Source organism: Manacus candei, unplaced genomic scaffold (assembly GCF_025592945.1).
Source record: "Manacus candei isolate 608988 ecotype Guabito, Panama unplaced genomic scaffold, ASM2559294v1 h1tg000043l, whole genome shotgun sequence".
NCBI classification, from domain to species: domain Eukaryota; kingdom Metazoa; phylum Chordata; class Aves; order Passeriformes; family Pipridae; genus Manacus; species Manacus candei.
In genome coordinates this window covers 17023849-17044563 of record NW_026138091.1, presented here as the reverse complement: position 1 = coordinate 17044563, position 20715 = coordinate 17023849, and the positions used below count along the sequence as shown (strand labels likewise).

The 20715-nt window shown below is 37.6% G+C and overlaps 2 long non-coding RNA genes across 2 annotated transcripts in view; both read left to right on the top strand.

Annotated features, from left to right (window-relative positions):
• LOC127474598 (uncharacterized) overlaps positions 1-20715 on the top strand; it is a 702069-nt gene that overhangs the window by 628663 nt on the left and 52691 nt on the right. The window lies entirely within an intron of this gene.
• Positions 586-4069, top strand: LOC127474600 (uncharacterized). The gene is made up of 3 exons (XR_007905915.1): positions 586-734; positions 2868-2947; positions 4021-4069. It is a non-coding gene; the product is annotated as an uncharacterized LOC127474600 (long non-coding RNA).

Below are 20715 nucleotides of genomic sequence, written 5' to 3'. Positions count from 1 at the left end.
TTTGCTTCTAGAATCTTTCAAACAAATTTGAATTAGACATTTAAGTCTAATTTGTCTTAAAATTGTCATTTAAGTAATATTTCTATTGGTTGTAAAGTGAATTTTACTAAAGTCACAACTCATCTGGGACCATAAGATTTAGAAGTAAATTATAATAAAATTATAAAATTATAAAATTATATGCATATATTTTCAAAAAGAAATACAATGGATTCTGTTCCTTCCCTATGTTTCTCTGAAGAACATATGGGTCAAATAATTCAAGTAAAAACTCTAGAAAAGTATTTCAAATGTCAACCATGTTAATTTTCATTTAATGAGATTGCTCTGCATTGTGCAAATAATTTCCAGGAAGACGGAAGCATGTGCAATCTGTTGGGGTTATGGTTTTGATTTTTTTTGATTGAGGAATTCTGCAGACATGCTAAGTAAGGGAAATCTGAGACATTATAGTGAAAGGATATTTAAAGATATGTTGCATGAATTTCTTCTTGAACACAGAAGCAAAATTCTTGCTTTATAAAAATAATAAATCCAAGATTTCATCTGAAATTTTTCAGATTATGCCATCTGTATTGGGTTTGAGTGACCAGGATGTGGTAGCAGGAGAGGGACTACAGGAGTGGTTTCTGTGAGAAGCTACCAGAAGCTTTCCCTATGTCCAGCAGAGCCAACGCCAGCCAGCTCCAGGATGAACCTGCCACAGGCCAAGGTTGAGCCAATCAGAGATGGTGGTAAGGCCTCTGTGATAACACGTTGTGGTAGTTGGGCCTAGGCCTTCCTTGGTGACCAGTTTGTAACCAAGGAGGGGTCCAGATTTACCAAGTATTCCCCATGATTTTTACGTAAGTTGGGCTATAAGAAGAAAGGAGGAGAGGCCTTCGCTCTCTTTCCTTCCGGCGGCTTGGAGGTGCAGGTTCCCTGCTGTTGAGTCTGCCGTGTTGGGGAGCGAGGTCTGGTTAGGCCTTGCCGACCTTGGGAGGCGGAGGTTGTCGGCGATCGTTCCGGAGTGACTCTCGGTTGTCCCATGGAGAGTAGTGAGATATTTCTTTGCTAACTCTTTTGGTTGTTAGATATTGGGCTACTAATCAGGATATATATATTTTTTATTTTGGTTTTGCTTCTTTTCCCTTCCCCCTTGTGAAATTGTATGTATATTTCAATTGTATATACCTGTAACATAAGTGTAAATATATATATAGCTTTAGCTGTCTCTCTCCTTTCGGTTTTTCTTGGTTGTTTTTCTCCCTCTTCTCCCTGAGGTTTGGGGCGGGGGGGGACTTCTTGTGGTAAGGTTTGGAGACTTGGCAGAGAGTCAGCTTCAAACTATATCACATGTTTCAGAAGGAAAAAAAAAAAATAGAAAAAGAAAAAAAAAGCTTAGAGAAGAGTGAGAATATGCGAGATGAACAACTTTGCAGCCACCAAGGTCAGTGGAGAAGGACAGGGAGGAGGTGCTTCAGGCACCAGAGCAGAGATTCCTTGCAGCCCATGGTGCAGGCTATGGTGGAGCAGCTGTGCCCCTGCAGCCCATGTAGGACCACAGGAGTGGATCCTACACAGTAGGATCTACCTGCAGCCCATGGTGGAGACCCACACTGAAACAGGTGGATGCCCAAAAGAAAGCTGTGACCCTGTGGGAAGCCTTAGCTGGAGCAGGGTCCTGACAGGGACCTGATGACCTGTGGAGAGAGGAGTCCACACTAGAGCAGCTTTCCTGGTAGGACTTGTGGCCCTGTGGAGGACCCACATTGGAACAGCCTATGCCTGAAGGACTGCACTCTGGAAAGTGACCTGCATTGGAGCAGTTCATGAAGAACTGTAACCTAGGGAAAGGACTCACACTGGAGAAGTTTGTGGAGGATCGTCACCTGCGGGAGGGACCCCATGCTGGAGCAGGGGAAGGACTCCTCTCCCTGACAGTGGTAGAAAAGACCAGTGATGAATTGTCTGTAACCTCCACTTCCCACCTCTCTGAGCCGCTGGAGGGTGGAGGTAGAGCCTGGGAAGAAGGCGAAGATGGGGGGTTGAATGTGTTTTTAAGATTTATTTTATTTTTCATTTCGATTGGTAATAAATTTAGTTAATTTTCCTAAGTGGAGTCTATTTTGCCTGTGATTGGAATCAATGTGTGATCTGTCCTGGTCCTTACCTAAACGTTTGAACCTTTTGTTATGTTTTCTCTCCCCTGTCCAGTTGCAGAGGGGAGTGATAGAGCAAGCTTGAAGGGTACCTGGCATCCAGTTAAGGTCAAACACCACACCATCCGAAACAGGTGTAAAGGAGGGAAATAGTACTGAAAGCAAAAAAAAAGTAGTTAGGAAGGAATTGGTAAAAAACCTCTAACAAATACAAATGGTTTTTTTAAAGAATATGATTCTCACACTTTCTGCATAGTGCCCAGTCTTCTGTCACAACAGTAAGAACGAAAGCTGAAAAAGCTGTCTGAGAACTTTCAGAAGAGCTCTAGGACTCTTTAAGATTCAAGTTTTATGATTTAAAAGCTCAGATATAAATAGTTGCTTGACTGTTTGGATTCACAAGAAAGGGTGTTATTACAAAGGTGTGGAAAAGGAAGTTTGGTGATTTTATCCTGCAGTTGACTCACAGTGGAGCAGAGTATTTCCACTAAATTATTTTTTGCTTCATTATTTCTGAAACTATATCTGAACAGTTATAAACAGTGTATTACAGTTTTTGTAATAGTATATAAACTAATGATAAAATAATTGATATTTTTATGAGGTAATTTTTCCACATAACTAATTTTACAAGAAAATAATTCTTTTTAGTTTCTTCTAATTAATAACTTTTATTCACAAAATTATTATAGACATGAAAACAATATTTTTTCATTTGTTTCTCAGTTTCTCATACCATTTGGAACCCTGTGTAGAACTGCAGTACTTTCACAGTCACAGAATCACAGAATGAGTAAGGTTGGAAGGTAATTCTGATCTCCATTCATTTAATAAGTTTCTATAAGCAATGCAATAATGATCTTCAATTCTTCATTACGTCCTTGATATGGATTAAATACTTTGCCTCCATCTTTGCCAAAAATTTTGTTTGTTTCTGAAAGTTAAGAGATACAGAAGTGTTATGAGGTTTATTGAATATTAAATATTATATTCCTTAAACATCTTAAGACAGTCTGTATTTTAAAGCTGTCTAGAAATGTACAGGCATAGCTAAAATACAGAAAAGTTCTTCAAATATCTAAAAAGGTTAGAGTTTCATTATCTATTTACATGATTGACACTGAGAAGATTTATACTGGGCTTCTCAGACTTGCAATTTACTAAAATGTAGAAATACCTACAATACAAAAGCACAAAATGTAAGCATTATTTTATTCCATCATTTATATTTAATGATATGTGGGAATGACTCACTCATTACTCAGCACAAAATTATGTGCAGACATGAAACTAAATTGCCTACTAAACCCACTAAGGACTATGTCTACAAACCTGTAGCAGAATTTGAGCCAATATTAATTCAATATATAAAATTATTATGTAATAATGGAAAGTAACAATTATACTGGCCTCTCACCTTTGTGTAAGTAGATGAGTTAAATTGAGAGGGAAAAATCTAACTATTTCACCATATTAATCTCCTATTAACAATTCTATTGCTGAGGGGCCTTACAGTCATCAAAACATTTAATCTAAGGAAGTATGCAGAGTAGAAGAGGGCTTTCAGTCTAACTGAATAAAGGAAAAGAAAGGATGAAGCAAAAAAGGCAAATTCCAGGTTTGAATCCAAGTTGCACTGGGGAGGGTTCATGTCTTCTCTGCCCCTGAACAGAAACTCTCATTATCTGTTGCTGCCAGTAGAAACAGTAATTTATTCCAGCCCTTGCTAGGGACTGACTAGTTGACACATCTGGAAAAGGTAGCCTGTTCATACTCCCTTCTCTTATAACTCCAGGCTTAATCTCAACACTTCAGTAAGAGTTCCAGGATTATCAAATAAAAACCTTTCACTTACCATTCAAATTCCACCTACATACAGGGAGGCCTATCTGCACTGAGTATGGAAGTCAGCAGAGGATTAGCTTGGGTCATTAAAGTAAGTGCTTGTTACTACAAATTATCTACTTATAGCATTGTGCTATAGGTCCCCCTGGAACACTCATGCATATGGAGTGCACTTACCAACTTTGTCCAAGAGCTACTCTGCTTACACGTGTGACTTAGGTCTGAGTTTCACTTGTCTGTATGATGCCTGATCACAAGGAGCTTTATAGATCAGACGTCCATACTTTGCAAGATTTGTCAAAGACTGAAATGCTATAAATGCTTATCATCCTAGGGAATCAGCATAGTGTCTGCAGAAATAAATCAGTAATAATGACAAATGCAAAGTTTCCAGCGTGCTGTGCAGCCATCTTGAGTGAACATTTTTCAGGGACAGCAGCCTGAGAAAAAATCATGACAGTATTGATGAGCACAGGCAAACCTACCTTGGTCTCAGAAATTTTGGGCTGTTGGGGGTTAGTAAATGCGCCTACATGCAGTGTCAGATATTTAAAATAAATTATTCATGACTTAACAGCAGCCCAAGCAGAGTTTAGTTATCATGTTCACTTTGTAGTTTCAAATAATGAAATAAAATTGAGGAAAAAGTGAAATCTTCAAGAACCATGCCCAATGAGAATAAAAGGTGAAATCCATCAAATTGTTATTCTAAAGTGTCAAATTATTATGATCATTTTTTCAACTGTATATGTCTTTAGGTTTTCATATTTCTTTTAACACAAGGCTCTCTACAAGCATGTTTCTTTTTTCTTTAAAAATAAATCCAGAAACTAAAATGAGGGGTCTGAGAAAGATGCTGAATATAAACACAGTGAATTAGGTAGAAGGTGAAAATATCTTTCAGTCGCTCCTGCTTTACTTGTTCAGTGCTGCAAGTATGGAACTTAAGTGCTTTTTTCTGTTCGCTATCACTGAGCTCTTTAATTATTTATGTTGTTCTCTGGACCCTAGGAATGCAAGAAATCTATGTCTTCCAAGAGCCAAATTTCTCTGTAAAATCACAAACTTTAAAAGAATTGCTGGAGGGTTTGTGCCTCTCAGTGCAATGCCTACAGAAGTGTGAAGGAAGTTTGTTAAACTAACTCAAAGCAACTCAGATAGGATTTTGTCTGGGACATTACACATAATGTAACAGAATTACAGGAGATGTATTCTATCATTCTCAATTGCGTGGGAAAATGACATTAAATGTTGTTTGAATTGTCATAGTGGATGTATTGTTCATTTAGCAAAATGTCTACATTGTTCAATTTATTTTGAGAACAGTTCTGAGATGTTAAAAATAAAAATATTGGAATATGTGAGAAATAATAACATAAAACCCATAGTATAACATCGTTTTAAACGTTTGAAACATATGGTATCCCTAATGTAGCTCCAGTTGCAATAGATCATGCAGTGTAATTAAATAGACAAGGTAATAGATAAAGAAGACAAGGACAGAAATAGGCTTCTAGGATTTATAATTTTGAAATCAGTTCCTCTATTTAAAATGACTGAATAAATGGAATTATACAAGCATTTGGAGAGTAGACGAAAGAGAAAATATTGAACCTTGTTGAAGAAATACAGTACTCTGCTGAGCTTTTAAAGAACAGTTATTTCATGTCATACCAAGAGATTATCACCTCCAGTATGCCACTCCGAAGGCAGGTAGTAGAAGACACCTCTGGAAGAAGGATGGGTCAGAGTCTACAGGACTTCCTGGTCTTTTACAGATTCCTCTCCCAGATCCCTAACATTGCTACGTCAATAACTTTCTGCTTCAGAGCTTGAATTTATTAGTCTCAGTGATCTTCATCTTCCCCATTTGTCAGGTTGGTTTTTTGCATCCACGTAAATTATCTGGTCCCTATATCAGGGAGTCCTAAAATATAAAAAAAAATGAGTGAAGAAGCATATTCTTTCACTTGTTTTAAATGTCAACTGCCATTTAATGTGATCACGTTTAGACATTTTGTTAGATGGAGAGCAAACACAGTAGTTTTCTCTCCACATTCTTTCTGTCATTTTTGCTTTTTATCATACCATTGCTCATTTGTCATTTTCTCAGCCTGGAGGGTCCTGATTCGCTTGGTCATTCCTCACAAGGAATGTGGGAGAAATTACCAATCTCAGATTTTGTGAATATATTTAATAATGATAAGACAGCTTCACCTCCCTCCTGACTATTAGATTTTGTCCTTCATTAGTTGTGAGCCTTGCATACTGGTGAAATATGTCACACCTGTTGCTCATTCATCAATGGCAAATGACATGTAGCAGAGTCAAAATAGGCATTCAAAAGCTGGCATTTTCTTCTACTAGGCTATTTAATCAAGGCTACCAACACTCTGGGTCTGAGGAATTTGTCTTAACTTTGTGAACTATGGCAAATGAGAAAGAACAGAAATATTTTTTCTGTAGTTATTCATGCATAATAATTTATTGAGTTCTTGGCAAACATCTAGCAAGCCTAGGCAAACATTTCATAGAACCATAGAATCATAGAATGATTTGGGTTGGAAGGGACCTGATCTTAAAAGTCATCTAGTTCCAAGCCCCCTGCAATGGTCAGGGTTTACATCTACAAAACCAAGTTGCTCAAAGCCCCATCCAACCTGTCCTTGAACACTTCCAGGGATGGGGCACCCACATCTCCTCTGGGTGACCTGTTCCAGTGTCTCACCACCCTCACAGTGAAGAAATTCCTAATAGCTAATGTAAATTTACCCTCCTTCAGCTTAAACCCCTTGCCCTATCACTATATGCCCTGTCAAAAGTCCTCTCCAGCTTTCTTGTAGGCCCCTGTAGGTACTGGCAGGGTACTCTAAAGCATCCCTGAAGACTTCTCCAGACTCCCCATCCTTCTGATGTTGAGGGCTCCAGAGCTGAATATAACTTCTTTCATTCACAGTGTGCCCTGGCAGGCAGGAGGGTCAACCATGTCCTGGGGTGCATCAGATACAGCATCACCAGGGGGGGTCAACAGAGGGGATTGCTCTGTACTGCTGAGGCCTCACCTTGAGTACTGTGTCCAGTTTTGGGCATCACAATATAAGAAAGATATAAAGAGTGTCCAAAGGAGGGCTACAAAGATGGTGAAAGTTTTAAAGGGGAACCCATATGAGGAGCGACTGCCGTCACTTGTCTTGTTCAGTGTAGACAAGAGACTGAGGACAGACCACATAGCGGTGTACAGCTTCCTCACTAGGCCAAGTGGAGAGGCAGGTGAACAGGGACCCAAGGGAACAGTATGAAGATATGTTAGGGGAGATTTAGGACTTTTCACCTAGAGGGTAGTAGGGTACTGGTACAGGTTTCTCAGGGAAACAGTTACTTCACCAAGGTTACCAGAGTTCAGGAAGTGTTTGGACAATTCTCCCAAACAGAGTGATGTTTGGAGTTTTCTTGTGCAGAGCCATGAGCTGGATTTGATGATCACTGTGTGCCTCTCAGAATATTCTACGATTCTATGATTCATTCTTCCTGTTGAATGCCTTAATGATCCATATCCTCGTATATATTGGCAGATTTCCCTACATACCTTGAAGAAAAATAGGTTCTACTATTTCAATGTCAAAAGGACTATTGTAATTTCCCTTTCTTCTGTTGTTTTGGGGTTTTTTTTGTGTGTGAATATAGTAGATATCTGTATTAGTCTATGCATTGTATAAAAGTCATATCTATATTGTATGCAAATTTTGTATAATTGCAGATATAATATACACAAATATTATTTATAAGGTTACCTACTGCAGTAACACAACAGTATTTTGTAGCTAAATAATATGAAAATAAAATAAAACTTTTATAAATTTAATTACCTTCTCGATGGCTGTGGACCTTTCTTATGGAACTCTCATTTCTTTCAGGGTTTCTCAAATCTTCCTGGCTTTTTGTGCCAACATTATTACCAGGAAATGGCTACTTAATTCACTGAAAATTGAACTTCACATCCTGTTTCACTTTTTCACAATAACATCCCAAATAAACATCCTCCTTTCCAAGACTGCCTATCATTTTTGCTGTCAGTGCTTACAGTTATCTTTGACCAAAAAAGTCACCTTGAAACTCATTCAGCTCACTCTTAAAAGAGTATGGCATGCTTAATTCCATAATTCATTCTTAACATGAATTGTGCTTTATATCCAATATGACTCATGCACAGATCAGCTGTCACCAGCTACTAGAGACTATTATGATCAGTGGAAAGTAAAGGATTTTTTACCATAGAAAAAGTTTAAATGATTTAACAGTGCAATATTTACAAGGAAATAAAGAACTTGTCTAATCTTGATTAAGCTGATTTAACTGTAGTCTGAAAACAAATGCCAGTTTAGTTTTCTCTTTGGTATGGCCCTTTATAGTAGGGTCTACTTCCTGTTGTATGAAATGCTATTGTCAGTTGTGGTGAAATTCTACATTCTAAGAATAGTCTGTATTGGAATACATCAGGGGTTAATGTGAGGCTGTTTAATGTAAAGGTAAGTTGTTGGCACATTATGGGATAAGGCCATTAAAAGAAGCAGGAAGCTGAAACAGATAAATGTCTGTTAAAGGTCGGAAGGTATCATCTTATAAAGCATCCAAAGCCTCCATACGGATATTAAATACTGGTTGGTCCTGTGTTTGCATCAAGAAAAAACAAATACAAAACTAGCAAACTGAAACAAGTAAATTCTAATACTCTTTGAAGGGCAACAGTTTTGCTGTTTTCCTACATAAATTCTGCTATCTCCCCAGTTTGTCAGTGTCCTTTTGATGGTGATATATCTTCAACAGGAAGATATAAAAAAGCAGAGGTTCACTGACACTGTAAAGAATAAGCATGCTTAACTTGATTACCCTGTGTTGACTGTTTAGAAAGCCCCAAAACTTACTTCCTTCTTCTATTACCATATCACTTGGTAAATGTATGAACTATTGCTTTCTTTTAGTATCTGTTTTATTATTACTTCTTTCCTGTTGACTTTATGCAAGATAGTATTTCTATTGTAAGCTAAAATTTTCATATGTGTTTGCGTAGTTTTACTTTGAGTCACTATTCATGGCACTCTTTTTAGCATTGGGAGTCCCTTTGTGTGAGTCTTGTTCTCTTTAGCGTCTCCTATGGCTTGCAAAGGAAAGCATTTACAGCCCATTGGTATCATATTTGGATGAAGTTAGCACCAAAGTCCTATCACTACTTTGTTTCATAAAAGTCGAGAGCATTTAATATGCTGCTCCTATAAATCCTTACATTTTTATCTGCCTTTTGTGATAGCATCTTGAAGAGAAATAGAGGTATTGTTAAGATCAGCAATTATCAGAAGGGCTTAAATAATATGGTAACTTCCAATGTTTGTTTGGTAAGTTCATCACTGAGATAGTTTCTCAGCAAAGACTCAGTAGGGGACTGAAATCTGCATATTTGTATTTTGCATTAATCAACCCTTGCACTTTCCCTATTAAAAGCTATTTTTATACCGTATTGGGTTTTTTTAGTATGTAACTAAAAGAGTTCAATATGCCTTCATTTGTCAAATAGAAATTCTCACCTAATATAAAAGAGTTAGACAAAAGTTAAACCTCTAAAATATCCTGATGCTAGAGTTATACTTCTCCCAAGAATCTACTCAATATTTAAAAGAGGATTTTTCTCTTTCAAGTTCAGGATTTGTTTTAAAGCATGTACCCAAAAATGATCACGAATGCTGTTGTCCTTCTGAAACAAGTGTTAGGTATTACTTGACAATTAGTTCTGGTTTAAGGGTTCTTACACATGATGCAACTATTTTCATATTATTATATTGCAAAAAAACAGTAAGAATTTTCATTATTGGTCTTCTGCATTGAATAAGCAGGTCATAAAATACTAATTTCTTATAATTAGATCTATCATGAAACAAAGTTAGATCAGATAAAGGTTATATGCATGGTGTACTGACAGAGATGTTTGTTTTCAGTCTTGGTTGGTCAGTATAATGCCTTACAAATACTTCCAAAGTAATAACTAATGCTGTGGTAATAACATTACATTACATTTTCAGTAGTTTAGAAAGGGTAAAACATAAACCAAAGGCTTTCCCTTACTTTTGAAAAGAAAAAGAATATGTCCATTGCAATAGTTACTTTTTTTCAGGCCAAATAAATTTAGATGAAACAGCAAGAAATACAACTATTTTTTCTTACTTACATGAATCCACATAAAGAAGTTGGTGAATATTTGTAGAGATAAAGAAGACAAAAGCATTGAGGAGTTTATATATGGATTTAACAAGTAGTACTTTGGGATTTAATGTCACTATACTAAAAGGAAATCCAAAATTAATAGATCATTTTAAATATGTGTGACAGAAAAAATGCTGCCAATACTGAAACTGACTTATTTTTGAACATTTGAAAACATTGACTCCAATTATTGTTTAATTAGGTTTCACTGAACCAAACATATAGTGGGAAGGGAACATTAGCCTTACTGTTCTACTGAAAATCATGAAGTTAGCAATGTCCTCACTTAACTTTGAACTATACATCATAGTCAACCAGCTAAAGAAACTATGCAGACTATTTTGATATGACAGAATCTAGTCATGAAGTAAGATGGGGAAAATATTAAGGTATGAAAAAATTTATTGACTTTTATAGACCTTATGTAGAAAAACAGATGATAGAATCCATGTAATTTTTTTTATTTTTAAAATGTTTTTCATAATTCTGTAATAAGAATAACAATAAATATTTTGAAAATCACCATTTTCAATATTACAAAAAAAAAGGAAATAGTTTTATTTTTCTATTTAAGCAAGAACTTCAAAGAAAACAAAGGAAAGATGGAATTTCTTCTACGTTTAGGGTAAATTCTTACTGGTGAAAAATGTGTTATTGTCAGTATTGGTAAATTATGTCCTTCCTCTGTTAGCCACATTCAGTAGACTGATGTCAGGTGTAATTTATCCATACTGTATTGGTAGTTTCCAGTCCTAGACAAGGCAATAACTAATTCCAGTTAGCTGGACACTCATTTGTTCTGGATATTATCAAACATTAGCAATGAAAGACGTTTGTAGGCTGCATTTCCAGGAGAAATTGTAATGATACTTTTAAAGCTCTACTCATGATAGAAGAAGTTGAACAGAGGATAGAAGGCTGGTAGATGACGGGAGAGCACTTCCATAAAATTCTCATGGAGAAGCTGGAGAAGTGTAGACTGTGTAAATAGACAGTGAAGTGGATTGAAAACTGACAGAACAGCCAGGCCCGGATAGTGCTGATCAGTGGCACGAACTCTAGTTGGAGGACAGTGACTAGCAGTGTACCCCAAGGCTCAATATTGGGTTCAGCCCAATTTTCAGTTTGAAATCCTCATTAATCATTTGGACAATGGGGCAGAGTGTAGCTTCAGCAAGTTTGCTGGTGACACAAAACAGGAAGTGGCTGATATGCCAGAGTGACTTTGAGAGGCTGGAGATATGGGCTGATTGGAACTTCATGAAGTTCAACAAAGTTAAATGCAAAATCCTTCCCGCAGGGAAGAACTCCATGCACCACTATATGCTGGGAGCCAGCTGTCTGGGCCATCATTATAGAAAGGGACCAAGGGGTATTGGTGGACCAAGCTGAACACGTGCCAGCAATGTGCTGGGAAGTTGGGAAGCTGGACTAGATGACCCGACTGGACTAGATGACACTTCCAACTGTACCAATTCTGTGATTCTGTGTGAAAAGAAGGTGAATGGTATCCTGAGCTGCTTTAACAGGAGTGTTACCAGCAGATCAAGGGAGGTGATTCTTCCTCTGTACTCAGCACTGGTGAGGCTGGAGTACTGTGTTCAGTTCTGGGTTCCCTGGTACAAGAGAGAGGTGGAGCTGCTGGAGATAGAGTTCAAAATGATTAAGGTACTGGAATATCTCTCATATGAGGAAAAGCTGAGTGAACTAGGATTGTTCAGCCTGGAGAAGAGCAGACTCAGGGGTGATCTCGTCAATGTGTACAAATAACTGAAGGGAGGGTTAAAAGAGGATAGAGTCACACTCCTTTCGGTGGAGCCCTAGAAGCAATAGGCACACACTGAAATATGGGAGTATTCTTCTGACATCAAGGAAATATTTTTTTACTGTGAGGACAATCGAGCATTGGACAGGTTACTCAGGGAAGTTGTGGGGTCTCCATCTTTGGAGATATTCAAAAATTTCTGGACATGATATAGCCAATGTGCTGTATGTTGCTCTGCTTGAATAAGGATGGTGGACCAGATGGTCTTGAAAGGTCCCTTCCAAGCTCATCCATTCTGTGATTCTGTGAAGAATGTTTTTTTTCCTGTAACAAATAATACAGTTTTCCCATAAAACATTAACTAGTCATGTCTTTATCTGGTGTCTTTTCTGACATTGATATTGTTGCTTTTCCATATCTTTATTGAAAAACTATGAGAAACAACAGGAGAGTATCGAATATTAAGTAGCACTGCATGAGCTTCCTCATGCTGGTGATTCTCAATGAAGAACAAACGTAATATATATAACAGCAAGAAAAGGAATTAGGAACTCTGAAGCACAAATCTTTAAAAATAACAAGAGCTTTTCTGCGCTGCATAATGCTGCAATTATTGTTTTCTCCAATGGCGAGCTATCCAACATCACTGGCAAGAGGAAGGAAGTACAGAGTGACCAAAAAAGATGCTGCCACATCTAGGTTCTGGGAAAAAAATGACATTCAGTCCTTTTTCAATGTTCAGTTTGCTCACTAGCACTAGGCACAAAGAAGCCAGATTCCCCCTTTTATTAGAAAAGTGTGTTGAACCTGTTATTTTACTTTGCATTGTCATTATTTAAAGAGTAATTCTAGCTATGCCTACTAGAACAGTAGTATTGTAATCATTGGGTTTTATGAGTTTATGACTCAGTCAATTTCATTCCCATTGGAATGGAACTTTGCTTACAAATTTTCAACCTGGTTGCATTTTGTTCTTAGAAGACTTATTTGAATTAAGACATATTATATGACATTGCAATCCAAAAACAGAAAGCTCTTTTCACAGATTTTAGGTTCTTGCTTGACCTACTCCAGAGACAAAATTTTAAGGAATTGCAAGAAATTAGCCATAAGCCTTCAAAAGAGAACTTCTTATCTTCTATATTGAAAGACTTTAACCAGCAGATTTATTTATCTTTAAAAGGAAGCTACTGCAGATCCTATTTTTAATACAATTATGATTACACTATGCTAGCATGAGCTTGCTAGTATGTAGATGCCAGAGAAACAGACTATTTCTCTATTTAGAAATGTTTCCATTTTTAATGGTGGAACCATTAAACAAGAAAAGTTTACTTGATCATGGATCTATAGTACAGATTAGGCCAGGTACAGTAAGGTCAGCAGTTCTTCAAAGACCTTGCTCTTATGTTCAGCAATGTCTACACTGTTTCTTGGAATAACTTTTGTCACATTTCATCTGATTCAGCTAAATTTAATTTCAAAGATAGTTGGATATCCAAAGCCTTTTTTGGGTTTCTTTGAACTGAAATGGAAAATGTGAGTAAGTCAAGAAATATTAAGAGAAAAGAAAATATTATCTAATGAAATTGTCCCATTTTGCACAGCTGTATATGTAATGAAGTAACAGACTCCTTGAGTTTTCTATGAAATATTTTCTGCTCTCAGTAAGACCAACATAACTGCTCTTCAAATAATACAATACCTGAGTGTTCTGAAATATAATCACTCCAGTCTTGTTCCACAGATCACTAGTTTCTGTTCCTTAAAATCACCTGTCATTACTTATACTCCTTACTCTCTGAAAAAGAAAAAAATAAAATGAAAAAACTTATTCAGACAGTTAATGAACTAAAATAATTACGTAAAATGCTTAAGAAATTTTTTTTTTCTCTAGAAGGGCAAGATTTAGGTCCTGAGGAAAAAATTAAAGAGCTTGTAAGTTTTTCAGGCAAAATCAGGGCTGTGAGTATCATGACATTCTGTTTGTATGAACAGGCATGGCAGAGACAGCAAGAAGCTTGTGGCTTGAAGCAGGACAGTAACACTGTTAGAAAGAAAATGGAAAGAGGTAACAGAGTCTTGGAAAGAAACATATCATGTAACAGGGAAGGATCCAGAAGACAGTTTAGGGAAAAGGCTGAGCAAGAAACTAATCTCTGGAGGCTATCTGGGAACTCCAGGGCCTTGCAAGGTAGATCAGCTGTTATTAGTTAAAGTAGTTCGGGATTCTACAACAGCATAGTCACACTGTTAAGAGTGTTTGACAGGTCTATACAATTTGCTTCTCATCTGTAGTGATTAGCTTGGTCTCATGTCTATGTAGCATATTCTCTCTGGTCCTGAAGCCTGTCTCTGCACTTATTTTGCTTTACTGAGTTATACAATTTCCTTGACAGTAATCTTTCTCTCCCTCCTAGATATTTTGTGAATGTTGTAATCAGGAGGGAAAATGAAAGCAACCTGATCAATTAAGAAATACTGAGTGTCTAGGTAAAAGACTAAGATACGGGAAAGAGATTCAATTGTGTAAGGCATACTAGTTTTAAAGATAGAGTAGAAGAAAAGACAATAATCAAAGAGAGGCCAGAAGTGAAAGGGTAGAATAGAAATGAGCACTCCTCACCCCTGGGTTTATCATTACAAGGAGCATAAAATTTACCTTGTACCTAATATACAAAATTTTCTCACTTCAAGACAGTGAATTACACTGAAAGAGTCATGAATAGGATGGTAATGACAGTCTCCGTGGCTGTGACATCTCCCTTCACACTTCCAAATAGACTTTTCTCATTAGTTCAGTGTGTTGAAACTTAAATGAAGCACACTATATTATTTTAAATGGCATCTAATCTACTTTGGGAGTTTTAAAGTCAGGTATATGAAATGAGCTGAGGAAATAAGGGATTTGAGCAGTCATTTTCATAATATGATGCATTATAACAAGTGACATGATAAGAATGGGGAAACAAGGGTGTTGGGTCCTCTTGGCCTATTGTATGACTCTTTCTTAAAAAGAATTAAACCACTGTCTGATGACCACCTATACTGGAATTTTAAATATTTAGATATTCACACCTATTACATTCAGTTAAGACACAGACATCTGAACATTACAGAACAAGTCTCAGACAACCAAAATGGGAGAAGTGAAAAAAAACATTCCGGCTAAGAGATCTTATAGGTCAGCCAAAATTTATTACAATATCCAGCAAAGAGAACAGGGCAAAGTTAGTAATTGAAATCTTCACTGTAAAAAAACAAAACAAAAAACCACAACTGATGCTTGTTGAGGAAAACTCATGACAGCCCCACAAAAATGAGAATAGGAAAACTATGTTTTTATAGTGACTTTTATGGATTTTATAGTATCTTTTCACCAATATGTGACATTGAAAACTGTTACATTGGATATCGCTTTTTGTTTTTAAGGAATATCATGTGGAATTTATTCAAAGATTAAATTCATTTCTTCAAATACCAAAAGCAGCCACCTCTGTAAGCAGAAAAAGAAAAAAAAAAAGAAAAAATGAAAAACTGATGTTTTGTGTGCTGTGAATGGGCATATATGACAGCAGTGGGTTGACCCTGACCGGATGCCAGGTACTCGCTACAGCTGTTCTCTCACTCCCCTCTGCAACTGGACAGAGGAGAGAAAAAAAACACAGCAAAGGATTAATGAGTTGAGATAAGAGCTGGGAGAAGTCACTTACTGATCACCATCACAGGCAAAACAGACTCAAAGTGGGGATATTGCTTAAATTTATTAATAACAGGATGAGAGCAAAAGAGTGAGAAGTAAAACAACCTTAAAAACACCTTTCCCTTACCCCTCCTTCCATGTTCTCCCTCCTCTCCCCCAGTGGTGCAGGGGGATGGGGAATGGGGGTTATGGTCGGTTGTTGTTTCTGCCGCTGCTCAGGGAGAAAAGTCCTTCCCCTGCTCCCATGGGGTCCCTCCCATGGGAGACAGTCCCTGATGGACCTCTCTGGTGTGAGTCCATCCCTCAGGCAGTAGTTCTTCCCAAGCTGCTGTTCTGTGGGTCACTCCTCCATGGGGTGCAGTCCTTCACAAATGAGCTGTACCGGTATGGGTCCCTCACAGGGGCCACAAGTCCTACCTGGGAAATAAAACCTATCCAGTGTGGGCTTTCATCTCCATGAGCTGCAGGACTCTGGCAGGACCCTGCTCCATCTTGGGCCTCCCACACCCTCCTTCATGCATCCACCTGCTCCAGCATGGGCTCCTCCATGGGCTGCAGGTGGGTCTCTGCACCCCGATGGTCCTCCATGGGCTGCAGGGGCACAGCTGCTCCACCATGGTCTGTACCACGGGCTGCTCTGGCACCTGGAGCACCTTCTACCCCTCCTTCTGCATTGACCTTGGTATCTACATCGTTCTCACTCTGCTCTTCCCTGGCTGGAAATTTTCACCTGCACAACAACCTCCTGTTCTTAAATAGGTTATCACAGAGGCCTTACTATCACTCCTGATTGGCTCGGCCTTGGCCAGCAGCAGGAAGCTCATCCTGAAGCCAGCTGGCATTGGCTCCAACAAACAGGGAAAGCTTTTAGCAGCTTCCAACAGAAGCCACCCCTGTAGCCCCCTACTACCAAAACCTAGCCACAGAAAACCACTACAATAACATGATATTTATTTGTAAGAAAAAATATTCATTTCATATTCAGGAAAACAAACAAAAAAAATTCAATGAGTGGAGATAAGAGGGAAGGAGAGTCTTTTTGATCCCATAAGATTAAACAGCCTTTGGTGATGCTCCCAGGTGGCACATGTTGTAAGCGTCCTACACAGAACCATAAGCACTGGCTTTGTATGTATGTATATACAGAACACTACTTATAAGCACAAAGATAGTATTAAAAATGCTTAGACATTTAATGGAGCTATTTTATGATTTTTTAAAATCTGGAATGAATTCAGAAAAGAGTATTAACCATGGTCATTTGGGTCCTGGAAAATGCATCATATTGTAAACTAATTTATGGAACACTATGCTCAGCCTGCATAATTTGCCTTATAAAATTATGAGTAGGAGACAGCTAGTATTGTAAGCATGCACATTCTAAAGAGATTTCTGACACTACTCTTCAAATGGAAGGCAAATGGTATAGGAAGACAAAGTGAAGGAAAGATTTAGGCAGGTCAACTAAAAACAAAAATAAGGCATAGTGGGGGGTTTGTGTTTGTTTCATATGTTAAGTACTGCAGTTGAAATATGACAAAAAATCTTGAACTCAATCAAAATTTTAGCCCGTTTAGTTTTAGATTTACATGGCTTTTTACTTATTTCTGGAAAATTACCTCATCATTCAGTAAAAGGAGATTGTGAATTTCATATTTTGAATGCATTTTTTTCCAAATAGGCTATAAACACCTCACATGATTAAAATATATAAGTGGGGGAAAATGTGTACTTTGATTTCAAGATTATACAGAAGAACAAAGACTAAACATTATTTAATATGCTAATGCTCTTTGATGAGTTTCATCTCTTTCCAATTACAACACAAAATTCAACATCATCTTTTTGTCACCAAATTTGTAATATCTTTCTACAGAATGCTTATTAAATATAAAACTTTTTTTCTAATATGAAACTATAAACCTGGCAGTGAATAGAAGCAAGATTTAATGTTGCTGCTACTTTTAGTGTAACCTCAACACATGATTCCAAGCAGAGTGAAATTAAAATGATCGCTGGGTCAGGACTCATGGGAAGGGAGACCCCGTTACTGTAGGGGTGATAACAAATCTTAGACATGTAGGTCTTTACCTAGATGCAATGAAGAGGTGGAGCCCTTATAATTCAAGGGCAGGTATCTGAATGGCTAGGTTTTGAGTTGCTTGTGATTTACATAATTAACATATATTTATCTGCTTCTCAGTCATGGACTTTAAAACACTTTGGACGACTTTCCATCAAGAAAATTCTTCGGCTGGTGTTCCTCATGTTAAGGAGTCATGCCTAATCTGGCTTTGAGAATGCACAGTTCCAACATCTTAAACTGTTCAAGGAAATTCTTTTTTCTTCTATAAAGTTTAAACTACTATCCATATTTTGTTTTGGGGGGGATTTGTTTCAAATGAGTAGACATAACTTATAAAAAAATTGGTTCGTACTCACTGCTTAAGTACAGACATACAAAGTGCTACTTTAAGTGTATTTTTCACGTACCAGCTACATTTCTGAATGAAGAACTTTTATGATTCTCTTCTCTTTGACTTCTAGCTCTTATACTGCACAGATTAGAGGGCTCTGTATCTTTCAGTGAGGTAGTTTTCTCATTGTTGCCCCTCTGAAATTTCCATGTTTAACATTGCTCAATATTCTGAATTCAAACCATCCTTAATTAATTACCGTTGCAGTATTCTACATTCAGTTCTAATAACAATGAACACTGAGAGTCATGAATGTAAAAAGTTGCCTTTTCCAGTTCTAACAATGTAATGCAATCTATCACACTGCAGTTAGCCAAAGTTCAGTTACATCCTCTGGGGTTTAATTATTCTGTTCAGTCTGTAACAACAGAGCAAATGAAGTGAATACCAGAAAACATGTATTTTTGAGATATATAGTGTTTAAAATCACTTGATAGATGAGAGACTCTTCACAAGTTGTCTGAAATTCTCTAGGTTATGATATATATTTCATAGAAAAAACCCCTGTTGTTTCAAATCTATTTATTTCTCCAGAGAACTCTCAATTAGGAAATCAGATATGAAACAGTTAAAAAACATAATTTCTTAAAAAACTGCTACTTTCTTCTACAAGTCAGTTTAAAAAGCATGCTATAGTATTGATTTCTATCAAAATGCGCAACCAGTTGACACAAAGCAAAATCTGAAAACCAATATCAAAGAAATGGGACAAAGAAATAAAGCTCAGACTTAGCTCCATCCACTGACATAACTAAGGAATAAGACTATATCAGAGTTACTTATCCTGAAATTATTTAGTTGTTAAAATCCAATAAAAACAAATAGAAAAAAAAAACCCTATCAAGCAAAAAAATAACCCAACAAAACCTAAGAACTTTCTCCAATATTACTAATGTAAACCAACCATGTGGTCCATTTTTGTATTTTCAGTAATTTCATGGGACAAGATCCAGAATGCCAAAATTCAAATTTGCAAAGATACTTAGTGCAATGTGGTGATTCTATATTTTGGTATGTGCCTCCTGAGCATTGTGATAGATGATATCCATGTAGATGGATACTGTCTGACGTTCACTTAGCAGGCTGATGATGTGTGGACAACACAATATGACTGAGCAAACACGTCTTGACAAAATCAATGAAAATGATAGTGAGTTGGACCTCTTTTCCTATGTGTATATGTGCTGGTTTAAAGGTAAACCGGCAGGAGAAATGAACCCAACTCAAAAGAGATTATAAGTCAGAGTTACAATTTAATAAAAATGATACAATAAATACAATTATATGGACAAACAATTGGTTTTAACCCACAAGATACAGATGTATAACCCAGCACCCTGGGGCACGAACAGAATGGCGTTCGTTGGCCCCCATGCTGAGCCCCATGTGGTCCCCCTGAGTCCAACATAAAAGGATAGGGAAAACCTGTTGGTGAGAGTGCTGGTCGCAATCTGGTCGAGTCTGATGGAGGTTCTGGATCCAACAAATGGGGGCAGAAGTCCCAAGACCCAAGATTATATACACTCAAGTTCAAGTGTGAATGCCCAGTACCTCCCCCAGGATGGGGAGTTCCATAATGGGTGATTGTGAGTCATGAGATATTTTCGGAATCCTTGGTGGCCCATTAGCAGACATGACCCCTCAGACTGGGTGTGGAGGTGCTAATGAGTCCCCAGAGGGAAATTATCACACCTGAGTCATTGGTGTGAGGATAGGAACATCCTCCTATCTCACAGGCTTCCCAACACCCAGCCTATAGCCTGAAGGGTCAGGTGTGCTCTGGACAGCTGCTGCAAATGGTCTATTGTTAAGAGTTCCTGGGAAATGACATAGAGGGTGTAGAATACACAGTTTGGGTTACACTCACACAGTGATGAACTTGTCCTGGCTGCTCTAACTAGGACAGTATTTTTATTAATTTCTTTGATGTGAGTATACACATTCCCCCAAGGATCAAATTTATTTTATCCATCTCTGAACTTGGCATCCATTAACTCTCTTATCATGCATGGTTTCATTTTGTCAATTACATTCTCTTAGTAGTATGATTCTTCTCTCTCTAGTTGTTGCACTGGATAAGATCTTTTTTTTTTTAGACATTAGTTTTGTTGACTTCAGGGGATAGTTATATGAGTTTCATTACTTGTATTGATCTGCAAAAACGGGAAGTTTTTTCAAAATTTGTTTTGTTAGTGGTTGGTTTGTGCCCTGAGTATGAAGATTTCTCCATAGATTTTTATCCCAACACAAATGCATATGTTATCATTGCAAAATCACAAAATAAGCTGAGTTGGAAGGGACCCACAAGGATTATCAAGTCCAACTCCTAGCCCTGCACAAGACCATCCCGAAGAGTCACACCATGTGCCTGAGAGTATCATCCAAATGCTTCTTGAACTCTGTTCCAGAACCCAACCACCCTCTGGGTGAAGAATCTTTTCCTAATATCTAACCTACCCTCCCCACCCCAGCACAACTTCAGACCATTCCCTCAGTTTCTGTCACTGGTCACCACAGAGATCAGTGCCTGCC